Here is a 12,308-nt window from a genome sequence, read left to right on the forward strand (position 1 = left end):
TCCCCTAGATTATCAAATCAGGATCAATCTTCTCAGTCCTTATCTTCAAGGGACTCCATGGCTCAGATCCAGGAGATCTAAAAGAGCCTGATGCTCCAGGATGAAGACCATGGTTGACAACTTTGCTCCTCGGGCACAATGGAGCTCTCTACAATAAGGATAAAGTGCATCAGCGTGGGACACAGAACTTTCTTGAGGCATGGTCTCAGACTGTAGGATGAACTCCCCAGGAACTAAGGACCATCACCAATCTCATCACAGTCCATATCTTTGACCTGCCTTCTCGAACATAAATACACAGCAACAGATATATTTGAGGAGGAAAAAAAAAACCCTACCTAAAGAAGACACTCCACTGCACATGCTTCTTCCCCTGGAGAGAGGATGCGAGAACAAACAACACGTGGCAGAAGGGTAGTCACATTAATGCACTACTAGAAGGAGCTCAGATACTCCAGTGAGGAGTGCTGAATAAAAACCTACATAGAATAGAACAATACACATAGCAGTGTCACATGCAGATCTAATGCTGTCATGTTCATAATAATACACTGCTGATGAGCAGTGTACAGACAGTGCAGTAAATAACACATAGATAAAACCCAGCAATAATCTAAGTACACATTTCAAAAGACAATAACCCAGCCACTGCCAGGGCTAAAATACTCAACCCACATGCTTACACTTTACTAGGCTCCCAATTCATTTATATGACTGCTAGAACTCATGCCAATTTTTAATATAGCTCACATCTTTTTAGACAAATTGAGACCCTTGTTAATTTCCCCTCTGTTATTGACTCCCATCAAGATAGTACATGTTAATATGCTAAAATAGATTATTCACCATTAAAAACTTTCCAGTTGCCTTAATCATTAGATCTTGCCCTTTGCCATATCATGAGCCTGATGTCACAACAGAAAAAAGTTTTAGCCTTCACCTAAACACAAGTTTCAAGAAAACCCCTCCACCACTCAAGCCATAAAGAAGGAGGTCATGACTCTCCTGAAGAATGCTGGCTTGTGAGCCCCAGGTTGCAAACCAGAGTATTAGTAACTAAAAACATTACCTCCGAATCCCCTATAGTGTTCCCTAGGAAATCCTTACAGTAAGTGGAAGATCAGGTAACATTATCTAGCTACCGAGAGCGAAGCTGGAAAGTCTGTAGGGGCAGCTGCTATATTTATAAAGTTTCTGGTAAAGAAAATACATAAAAGAGAGCTACATAAACATAATTAGATATTGAGTTAATGCAGATACAGAAGCTACCTCATCATCTTCCTTCAAATCCTTCTTTAAAACTCTCCTTTGCCATGATGCCTACACAAAATTTGATAAGGGTTAGGCAGCTGGTGTGCTGAGACCCCCTGCTATCACACTGACCAATACTTTCTTATTGTTGCCTTGTGCTGCCCATCTGTCTGTATCCACCTGCTGTCTCCTGTCTTACCCTTAGATTGTAAGTTCTCTAGGGCCGACACCATGGTTTTGTTCTGTGTTCGTACAGCGCCTGGCACGCTGGGGGTCCTGGTCCATGACTGGACCTCCTAAGCATAACCATAGTACAAATAAACAATAAATTGTCACTCAATTCATCATTTTAGAGAGAGTCCTCCAGTGGACACTTATAGATGGGTAGCAATAGCAATACACCAAGGTGCAGGTTGGCATAGTGAGGCTCCAAGTTTCCTTGATAGAAACCCATCTGTTCTTGTCCTTTTTTTGAAATGGAGCTAAATAAAGTAGCACAGTCAGGATGAGGGGAAAACAATGCAAGGAGATCATGAGCCAGGCACGGAAGCTTTTTTAAACTGTTAATCACGGACCTTGTTGCAACTTAGAATTTTCACAGTTGGCCTCCCCAGTGGAATTTTATCACAGGCACCTTGGTAATCGTGGTACTTCAGGAAATACCATCTGGGTCAGATTCCATATTAATGTCACGCTCTTATATATCTGTCCTTTTACCTAGATGCCTTTTTTACAGAAGGAAGCAGTGCCAAGAAGTGGGGAAAGTAGATTTTAGCAGGCTAGTCTTGAACATGGGAGCTCTCCACTGTAACCAGCAGAATAGCCAATAAGCTACACTGGACCCCACATAGGTACGTGGATGGCGAATCTGACTGGGAAGGATGTGATCATACACACACGCAATGTAAAGGCCATGAAGGTGAAAATTAACAAGAGGCTAAAAGAGTAGACAACACAAGTTACTAGAAGCAGGGATAATTGTAGACTCTGTATAAATGCAATGAATCGAAACCCTGAATACAAATTATTCAGGTTTTCTGCCTTTCATGCTTTTCCTCCCTTATTTTCAGCAGGAGATGTATTAGTGCTGGGGTCAGAAATTAGTCTGACTCTAAATTAGGTGATTAGAAGGTCCATGGGCCTAGATCTTCAGCTGGTGTGTACTAGTGTAGCTCCACTTACGTCAGTGGAGCTGCGCCAATATGCACCATTGTGAAGATATGGGCAATGGCTGGCAAATGTCCCATTTTCATTCCTATTCTTTGAGGTACCCAAACATTTTGGAAGCATTTTTGTCTATTTCCATTAGATTGTGTGCATGTATGTCTACAATATAGAGTCTATTCTATTCTATACCATGCAGGTTCTTATACCACCCTACATATAATCACTGTGGTACCTCAGGTCAAATCCTGCTTGGCTTGCCCACACGAGCATGGCCAATAAATTGAGTAGGACCACTTGCATGCCTAAATCCAGCAAGATTTAGCCCATAATGTCTTAAATCCTGATCTCAAAATGAACTCGGTGCTGGGAGACCCTTATGCATACATGGAGACCTACAGTCTTCAATGTGAATCTGTCGATGCAGACCCATTTGCAGGATTAGAACCTAATGCAGTATTTATTTATTTACTTGTCTATATATCAATGCGCATTATTAAGAGATGTGAAGCCCTCTAGCAAAAGCTCCAAAACAAAATTAAGGCAAGCAGCCAGTTATGTCAAAGTCACAGGAGATTAAATATTCTAAGTGCAGCAGCAAAGGGGCAATGGCATTATTACCTTCCGACCGGCAGCGCTGGACCCACTGCTGGCTTGAAACAATACAAATAATGAGATTTTTAGATTCCATTTATTTTGAAACAACAACTGGCAGCTTGAAAGAAGGAGACATGTTTCAGCAAATAGACTTGACACTGACATTTTTAGCAAAGACTAGCTGTGTGGTGCCTTATTGTTGGGCAAGTCTGAAGCCAACGTGTGCGCTCTGATGTGGTTATGATATTATTTTCAGGGGCACCGTGCGTGTGTGAGAAACAAAGAACATTTTGTGCATTCTATGTCCGCTTTTAAAGGAGCAGTTCCACATTTTTAAACAATGCAAACCCAATCCTTTCTGGCAGCAAAGACTTTCTAATATTTTAAATGATTATTAACTATCTAAGAAGAGAATTATATGTAGGGTGAAATTCCACCCTGGAAATTTAGCCAGTGAAAAGCCTTGACAGATGTGGATGGAATGACAAATCCACTTTTATCGATTGATCGGAGATGTATTTTAAAATGCACCAAATAACAGGCAATGATTCCCGATGCAAAAGGTTTTTTTTTTCTTTTTGAAAAGAATTTGAAAATGAGCCAGTTAGTAAGCAATGAACAGTTCAAATTAAATTAGGATTTGCACATTTTAAAGCAAAAATAGACCCATTTCTGGCCAAAAGCAGTTCTGGTTTTAGCACTGAACACATGCAAAATCCCCATCTTCTATGTATCTTAGATACCTGTATGGCCCCCATCATCTCACAATCTTTAATGAATTTAGCCTCACCTCCGTGAGGTAGGTGAGGTGCTATTGTCCCTATTATACAAAGGGGAACAGAGAAACAGAGAGGCTAAATGACTTGCTGAAGATCACACAGGAAGTCTATGAAGGGACAGGGAACTGAATCTGGGTCTCTCAAATCTGATGCTAGTGCTCTCTCTCTTTCAGTTGTGTATTGATTTATTATTTGTGAATTTGAAATGGCTGCAGTACCAATGACGTAGACCCTGATCCTGCAAACACTTATACATATTTAAAATTAAGCATGCAGTTAGTCCCTCTGACTTCAAGCACTACTTGCACAGTAAAGGTGGAGCACATATGAAAGTATTTGCAGAACTCAGAAATAAATCACCAGGCACGACACCATCTCTGACACAGTTGACCTACAAAACACAATGGGCACACTTAAAAAGTTCCTCCCACTTGTAGAAGTAGTACAGTTTCCAGCAATATTACCAAACTAAAATGAGGAATTACTACTTGAACCAATAACCTCTATGCAGGTGGAAGAAACCTTTCAAGCGTGTAAGGCACATGCAGAAGACATGATACTTGGGAGCACTCTAAAGGTTTTATGGGCAGTTGTTTGGGATGACATGAATGTCTCGCTCCTGAGCAATGTGATCAAATCAACTTCATACCAGTAAAACCTATCACACTACACTCTCGTGCAATCTTTTATTTCAGTGCTAATGCTATTCCTGGTAATAGCACATAGACACATACTGAACAGGGTACATTGTATCTTCAACACAATTAACAGGGTATGGTGCAGGGAGGCCTAAGGCATAAGACTGGGATTCAGAAGTCTTGCTATCTAAACTTTTGCATTTGCCACTGATATAATGCGTCACTTGCTGCAAGTCATTTAACTTCCCTGGTCCTCAATATCTCCATCAGCAAAATGGGGAGAGTTGCATGTACACATTGTGGCTATGGAAGAAGAGGCAGGATTTGCACCTAGGTCATTTAGGAGAGAGGTAAGCAAGGAGCACGCATATCTTAAAAATCATAAAGGATGAAAAATTAACCAAGCTGTGAGCTGACACCACAAAGAGGACAAAATGAGTAAATTGTGCCTATATAGTGAGCATATGTAGGCATACAGTACACAAATATTTTAAAACCCCTTTAGCTTTAGTGGTTAGGAAAGCTCTCTCTTATTTATTAATCCTCTGGTGAACACATAGATTGAGCCTCTTTCCCTCTTTAATTAATATTGCTCTGGGCTAGAAAGTTGAGAAGTTTATTTATTTATTTTAAGAGAAAAATATTTCTTACCTACTGAGTTTTTCCAAAGCTCTCACTGCCCTCCTGGAAAAACACAATGGGTGAAACCCTGGTCCCATTGACTTCAATGGGCCAAGGTTTTACCTAATATATAAATAATTTTCATTCACGTATGTTACTGTGTATTGCATGTACAATATGTTTAAAGGTGATGAGCTGTACAGTCATTTCAACCAAGGGAGCTAACATTTTACGCCAACTGTGCAATGGTGTCAGTGACTACATGAGACGCAGTGTCACAATGCGGGACTCACCCCTGCTGTGCCTCCTGCTGGTCATCTCAGAGAATTAGCATTTCCAGCCTCTGGAGCACCCTCTGCAGGCCGGTGTCCCGCTGCCGCTGGCCCCCATGTCCCCTTGTCTTTGGGGTGCTGCCCCCCTGGCAATACCCCCATAGTCTCAGAGTCTCCCCACCCAGGGGAACCCCCAACCCTCTATCCCCACCTTGCCTCAGTCATGGGCTACTGCCAGTCACCATCTAGCCCCCGCTCACTGGGGCAGACTGCAGTGTAAAAGCCACTCATCATAGGCAAGGGGGGTTTTGGACCTGCTGCCTCTGCCTACCCGTGGGCTGCCCCCTGCAACCCCCATACCTAATTGGCCTTCCACTAGGCCGCAGCCTGGGGGGTTTCCAGGCCGGAGCTCCCCAGCTCCCTTGGCCTTCCCCCAGCCCTGCTCTACTCCAGGTACCTTCTCTCAGCTCTCTGCAGCCAGGTCCCTCCCTCTCAACGTTAGAGAGAGTCTCTGTCTCTGGCTTCTGGCCCCAGCCCTCTTATAAGGCCAGATGTGGCCTGATTGGGGAAGCAGCCGCAGCTGGGCCACGCCCAATCATCTTAGTAGCTGCTTTCTCCTAGCCACAGCCCTCCCCAGGGCTGCTTTTAACTCCTTCAGGGCAGGAGCAGGGTAACCACCCCGCTACACACAGGCAATGAAGAATCAGGCCTATATTTCCCACCTAATAGTGGGAGTTTCTTATCAAACATATTTTATGCAGAATGTGCGCCTGATAGTACTCTCGCACCTGTTTTACAGCAACATAACTCTATTAACTTCAGTTGAGTTATTCCTGATTTACACAGGCCAGAGATCAGCATCTGGCCCTGTGTGTTTTACATCTGTCAGGTTGCAAGTGATGAGTTATGGGGTTTTTAGTGCTGGTCAGACCACTTTATCCTTTGGGTTGGTGGTAGAGTGTCCTCTTCAAAGGTGATACGGACAGTCCCTGTTAATAGATGGTCTACGTGGAACACGGTGGTAGTCTCAGTCCCAAGTCACAATGGGGGCTGATGTTAGCAGTCTCAGAACAGAAGTCAAGGACTGAATGGCCATGGAATCTGAACAATCTTTCCATTCTTAGACTGGCCCCTCCATGTCAGAAAGCTAGAATGGCAGCTGCTCTACTTGTGTGTCTGAATCTGCTCTCTCACTCACATTGAAGCTGAATTCAGTGGAGTTACTTCTGATTGACCCTAGTGTAGGACAGCGCAGAATCACATACCTGTTTCACGGGTTAACAGGTTTTCAAGACTGTCATTGTAAGTCTTTTGACCAACTCTACATTTATTTAAAACAGAGGTTTCAACTGCTATTTAACAAATGGAACACTACAAGAGGCAAGCATTACTGCTTGTTAGTATGCATTGCTCAATACAATTAATAAGGTACCTTGCCAGAATAAATGCTAAAGGAAAACTTGGCTGATAGACTAAGGTTACTCAACTTTTGACGAAAGGTTAGGGAAATTTTCTTGAAACAGTAATTGTCTGTCACATGAAATAGCATGACTCTTTGTATATTAGTAAGAGAAACCATAGTATGAATTGGAATACGGCAGGGTAGAGCTAGAGGTGACCGGCTTAATATAGAGGAATCTAATGGACTCTGCAATAGAGTCTAAAGTAGATTGGATAGAGAATAGTTGGTACCGGATAAAAGTAAGTGAATACAATAAATTCAAGTTAATCTTTGATTTGTCTGCAGACATAACATCCGGGGCTGTCATCTTGTCAGATCTTAACAACTAAGCAGGATTGGGTGTAGTCCGTACTTGCATGGGAAAGCTCTTAGGTGTTACAAAAAAGTGAAGTGGATGATTCACCATGTGGCACTCTCTCCGGTGAGCCAGTACTGAACCAGCGTGATGCAAGAAGCACCACGCTGCTGGAGGCACCCTCTTTCAGGTGTGTTACAAAAACATGGTCATGACCAATAGCGCCCATTTAAGATCCTGTGGCACATTATGCAAAATAGGGGGGTTTAGCCCTGGTTCCCAAGCCAATTTCCATTATGGGTAATTAGCTTCCGCTTATCCCCATGTGCTTTGCAGTGTCAGTTAGATGTGGTAGTCTTCACTTGTCCTAAACCCTTGCACACTGTTGCTGTGATCTCTGTTCCGCACCAGAAGTGGCTACATTTTAGCGATGAGTGAATTGATCGCCATGTTTAGAAAAGTGTTTTGTGAGCCTTCAGGTTCTAGCTATTGCTAAACAAAGATGCTACATATCTAGTTATGTACACTGGATTACTAAACAAGATGAAAAATGCTTCCAGTAGCAAATGGAAAGTTAAATTATACTGTAGGAGCCTGATCCAACACCCACTGAAGTGAATAGGAGTCTTACCATTGCCCTCCATAGGAGCTGGATTGGGCCACAGATTGCTACAGGGTTGGTGCTGGCTGCTTATTTCATGTTGTCTTTTTAGTCATCCTAAACTCCATTTCACCCTGTTTCTTTTTCTCCCCACCAACAATTTTCTTAACATTTTATCAGCAAGATGTGCACAGCACCTAGCACAACGATGCTCTGATCTTGGCTCGGGCCCTCTACCATAATACAAATGCTAGTAATAAAATATTAGCGATTAAGAAAGAAGATGACAATTTTCACAATAGTATTTACCCTGTGGCAGGCTTAAAACAATGCAATAGACCACTTTTAAACGTCTTACTCTAAAAATAAGTGAACTGAAGATTGCCATTAAACATTACAATGCTACCATAATTGGAAAAGCTAGAGAGAAGGAAGAGATTTAGTGCTGCGACAATCCTCTGCAGTGGAAGTGTAAATTCAGTTAATTGCCATTAATTGTACACAACATCAATGTAAATTTATGCATGAAAATTGAATAAACAGTACTGAGTCTGATCTTCCTGAGTAAATAGATTTCATTTTAGGGAAGCACCTTTCAAAGCATGCACAAGATGGGTCGGATTGGCAGTATGCCAATTTATACTGGCCCACTGGTAGCTCGAAAGAGTTTACAAAGCATTGAGTTAGATACTGTTATGCGGGAATGATGAGACTACCCAGATAAACACGTGCCACGGTCATTGCAAGTAGAGAAATTATTTTAAAATATTACACAACAGATTCTTTCTGAGTAATATGCCTATTTCAACAGCTCCTTTTCCTCCTTTGTGCAGCTGGTCACGTATCCATCTAAATGTGCTGTAAAGAGTTAGGATGGATGAATAGATGTTTTTGGAAAGTTGTTCTGTGTTCTTAGATTAAGAGTGCATATGTGCACACACAACCACCATTGAGTAGAAGCAGTGGGCTTGGGACGGGGGTTGGCTTTACACGGACAGTGATACAAGCCAGGTGAAGGTTTGGGAAAGCACAATGCAGACAAGCAGCTCACATTACTGTGACTCATTATTGAAACGGCTTTTCAAAGCCTCACGGATATGCAGCACCCCTTGCTGTGCTCTTCTTATTGCCCTGGTGTCTGGCTGCTCAAAAATGGCAGCTATGTGATCTGTTTCAACTGCCCACCCCTGTAGAAAATTTCCTCCCTTTTTTCCCCACAGATATTATGGAGCACAAAGCAGGCACCTATAACCATGGGGATGTTCTCCTCACTAAGGTCCAACCTTGTTAGTAGACTTCTCCAGCACCCTTTAAAATGACCAAAGGCACATTCAACCACCATTCTGCACTTGCTGAGCCTATAGTTGAACCGTCCCTTACTGCTGTCCAGACGGCTGGTGTGTGGCTTCATGAGCCATGGAAGCAAGGGGTAGGCTGGGTCCACCCAGATAACTATCGGCATCTCAACGTCATCAATGTTAATTCTGTGGTCTGGAAAAAAAGTCCGTGAGTGCAGCTTTTTGAACAGACTCGAGTTCCTAAAGATGCGCGCGTCATGAACCTTTCCCGATCACCCTACGGTGATGTCAGTGAAATCCCCCTGTGATTCACCAGCACTCGCAACACTATTGAAAAGTATCTCTTTCGGTTTATGTACTCTTTGGCAAGGTGGTCTGGTGCCAAGATGGGAATATGCGTGCCATCTATCGCCCCACCACAATTGCGGCAAAACTATCCATTATGTCCTGCACATTTCCCAGACTCACTACCCTTCGTAGCCGGAGTCGATTAATGGCCCTGCGCACTTGGAGCATAGCAGCTCCAACGGTGATTTATCTACTCCAAACTGAGTCCCCACTGACCGGTAACTGTCTGGCATTGGAAGCTTCCAAACCGCGATCGCCACTCGCTTCTCCGCAGTCAGAGCAGCTCTCATTTTTGTGTTGCTGAACTACAGGGTCGGGGAAAGCACAGCCCAAAGTTCCTGGAAGGTGGCCTTCCACCTTCGAAAGTTCTGCAGCCCCTGCTCATCAGCCCATACCTGCAAAACGATGCGGTCCCACCAGTCAGTACTTGTTTCACGGGACCAGAAACGGTGCTCAGAGTTAAGCTGCTCTGTGACTGCCATCAGCAATTGTGAATTGTTTTGTTCAATGGCTTGCAGGAGGGCTGCTTGCAGGACATCGTTATATTCCATGCGGCGGACCCTACTTCGGCTCTGGAAATACTGGAGGAGAAGGTGCGAGATGTTTGAGATGCTCATAGCAAGAGTGCACAGCTGAGCTGGCTCCATGCTTCTAGGGGAATGGCGTACGCATGGCGGCTTTAAGGCGCAAAAACCACGGGGTTGTATGCCGTTGACGTGAGGGAGGGAGCACGGTGCATCATGGGATGCCAACGCAATGTTCCCATTCTCCCCTGCGACCATGTTTTGGTCCCATGAGGCATTGCACAAACTTCCCAAAACACACTGCGGCAAGTTGTACTTTGGGATAGCTACCCACGATGCACTGCTTTGTGCATTGATGCAGGCGCTGCTAGTGAGGACACAGTCCATCGAGACAATGAGCATGCGGTGGCCATGCACTATCGACTTCATTAATTTGGGGGCTCGGGGTCAAATTAGATAAAGTCGACTTAATTTTGTAGTATAGACGAGCCCTTAAAGTTACAAGAAAAGTGAGAGAAGAAAGGGACAGCTTGCCTTTCCTCCCACCCACACGAAAACCTACAGTAGGCTAGGGTACAGTACAATCCAGGCTTAGGGGCCTGAGCCAAAAGCCCACTGACATTAATGGGAATCTTTACATTGATTTCAGAGAGCTTTGCATTGAGTCCTAAGGCAGCAGGAAGAAGTAGTTGTTCCACAAGACTCCTTCCTCACCTACTAGCCATGGTCTAACTGATAATTAGCCAGGACAACAGTGAACAACTGTCAGACAGATATACCCACGTATGTTAAGGGAAAGCTGCCGATTCTCTTGAGAAGACATTATACACACCTGTTGCTCTATTTAAGGTGAATTAGGAAAGGGAATTATTACAGACAAAATGCACAGCCCAATTAAAAAACAATATTTTTTTCCTTTCATTGAATTCTTTTTATTTCTTTTCCTCAGTTTTAAAATTTTTTTTGCTCCACCTTTTTTCAGTCAGTTTGATATGAATATTGATAGTTATGAATAGCTCCCCAAACTCACATCTTTAAAATGCCTCCAGCACTTGTTTTCACACCCAGGGTCCAATTCTGCCACCACTGAAGCAAAGGAGTCCTGCCAATTTCCAGCAGCTAAGGATCTGGCCCTCGGAGATTAGCTCCTGAGGTGAACTTCCCCAGTCTTCATACCAAAATGGAGAGATGCCCCAATCATTTCACACAAGGAGGAACCAATTAAATCAGCGCTTGATTAAGTTTACACAGATGGATAGAAAATAAACTGGAAGAACTGATCTAGATTGTAAGCAACTCAGGGCAAGGACCATCCATTTGTTACATGCTTACACAGGGCCTAGTACAGTCTGTGATTGGGGTTCCTAGGCATTACCACATTACTAATAAAGAAATTGCTGTAGCCCTCTGGGGGCCATGAGAACACATTCAAACCACTGAAGACAATATTAAGAGCAAGAGCACTGAAAAGATGAGAGCAATTAGTGACATTCCAAAGTATTTTGCATTCAGATTACATTATAAAACACCAGTCTCTAACTTTCCAAATGTGAGGGCAAGTTCTAGCTTGCCATAAAAGAAAACAGACCAAAAAAGTGCTCCCCAAAAATATCCTCACACAGTAATGACAATTCTATGGACAGATGCCTCTGGCCTTTTTCCAGTTTCAGAAATAAGGAAGTTTAAGTTTAGTCACTTCTCAACTGGAGAGAGCAAAGAAATATAGTCTGTTATTTACTAGGTTCCTTTAACAAGTATGAAAAATTTCCAGACAAAAAGCTTGTGGCACTCCATTATTTTTGCCTTCAGGGAAGCAACTCACATGATTAGAAGAGGAACAAACTTTCCATACCTGCTGAAAATGAAGAATACAACAGCAAAAGAAAAAAAACACAAGTGAAAAAGAAACCTCTCTATAGCTTTGTCGAATGGAATATCAATATGCTCACGAGTATAAGTAGCTATGGCACATGTATGTATGATGCCTAAACTGTTCCAGGCCCAGCCATTTCTCATTTTGATAAATAAGAGCTGGAAATATCAAAGAACAGTTTAACGTTTATGAATTTGTAAGATCATTTTTTCATTCATTTTCTGCTCAGACGTTGTCTCTTCCAGCTAACACAGTAGCACCAGCCAGCGGATTCTGCTAACTCCCTTGACAAAAAACTGGCTCTTGCACACAAATGTATGAGGCACTCACAGGACCCTGAACATCCGAAGCCCCTGGTAAACATATTGACTGCCATGTATTTGAATTTTAGATTGCAGAATACTTCCATTTTTCAAGTGGCTCTTGTTTGATGTTCAAGGTCAAGAAAGTCAATTGAAACTTAATTCTCCACTTCTATGATTTATGACAGCTCTGGATTAAGTACTTGATTCAGACTGAATTCAATTGTTTCCCGCTAAAAACAAATGAAGAGTTTTTCTCGGGTTTTCACCTTGAATAATAGCT

The sequence above is a fragment of the Terrapene carolina genome, unplaced genomic scaffold, assembly GCF_002925995.2.
Source record: "Terrapene carolina triunguis isolate 2854851 unplaced genomic scaffold, T_m_triunguis-2.0 Scaffold234, whole genome shotgun sequence".
In the NCBI taxonomy this organism is placed as follows: Eukaryota; Metazoa; Chordata; order Testudines; family Emydidae; genus Terrapene; species Terrapene triunguis.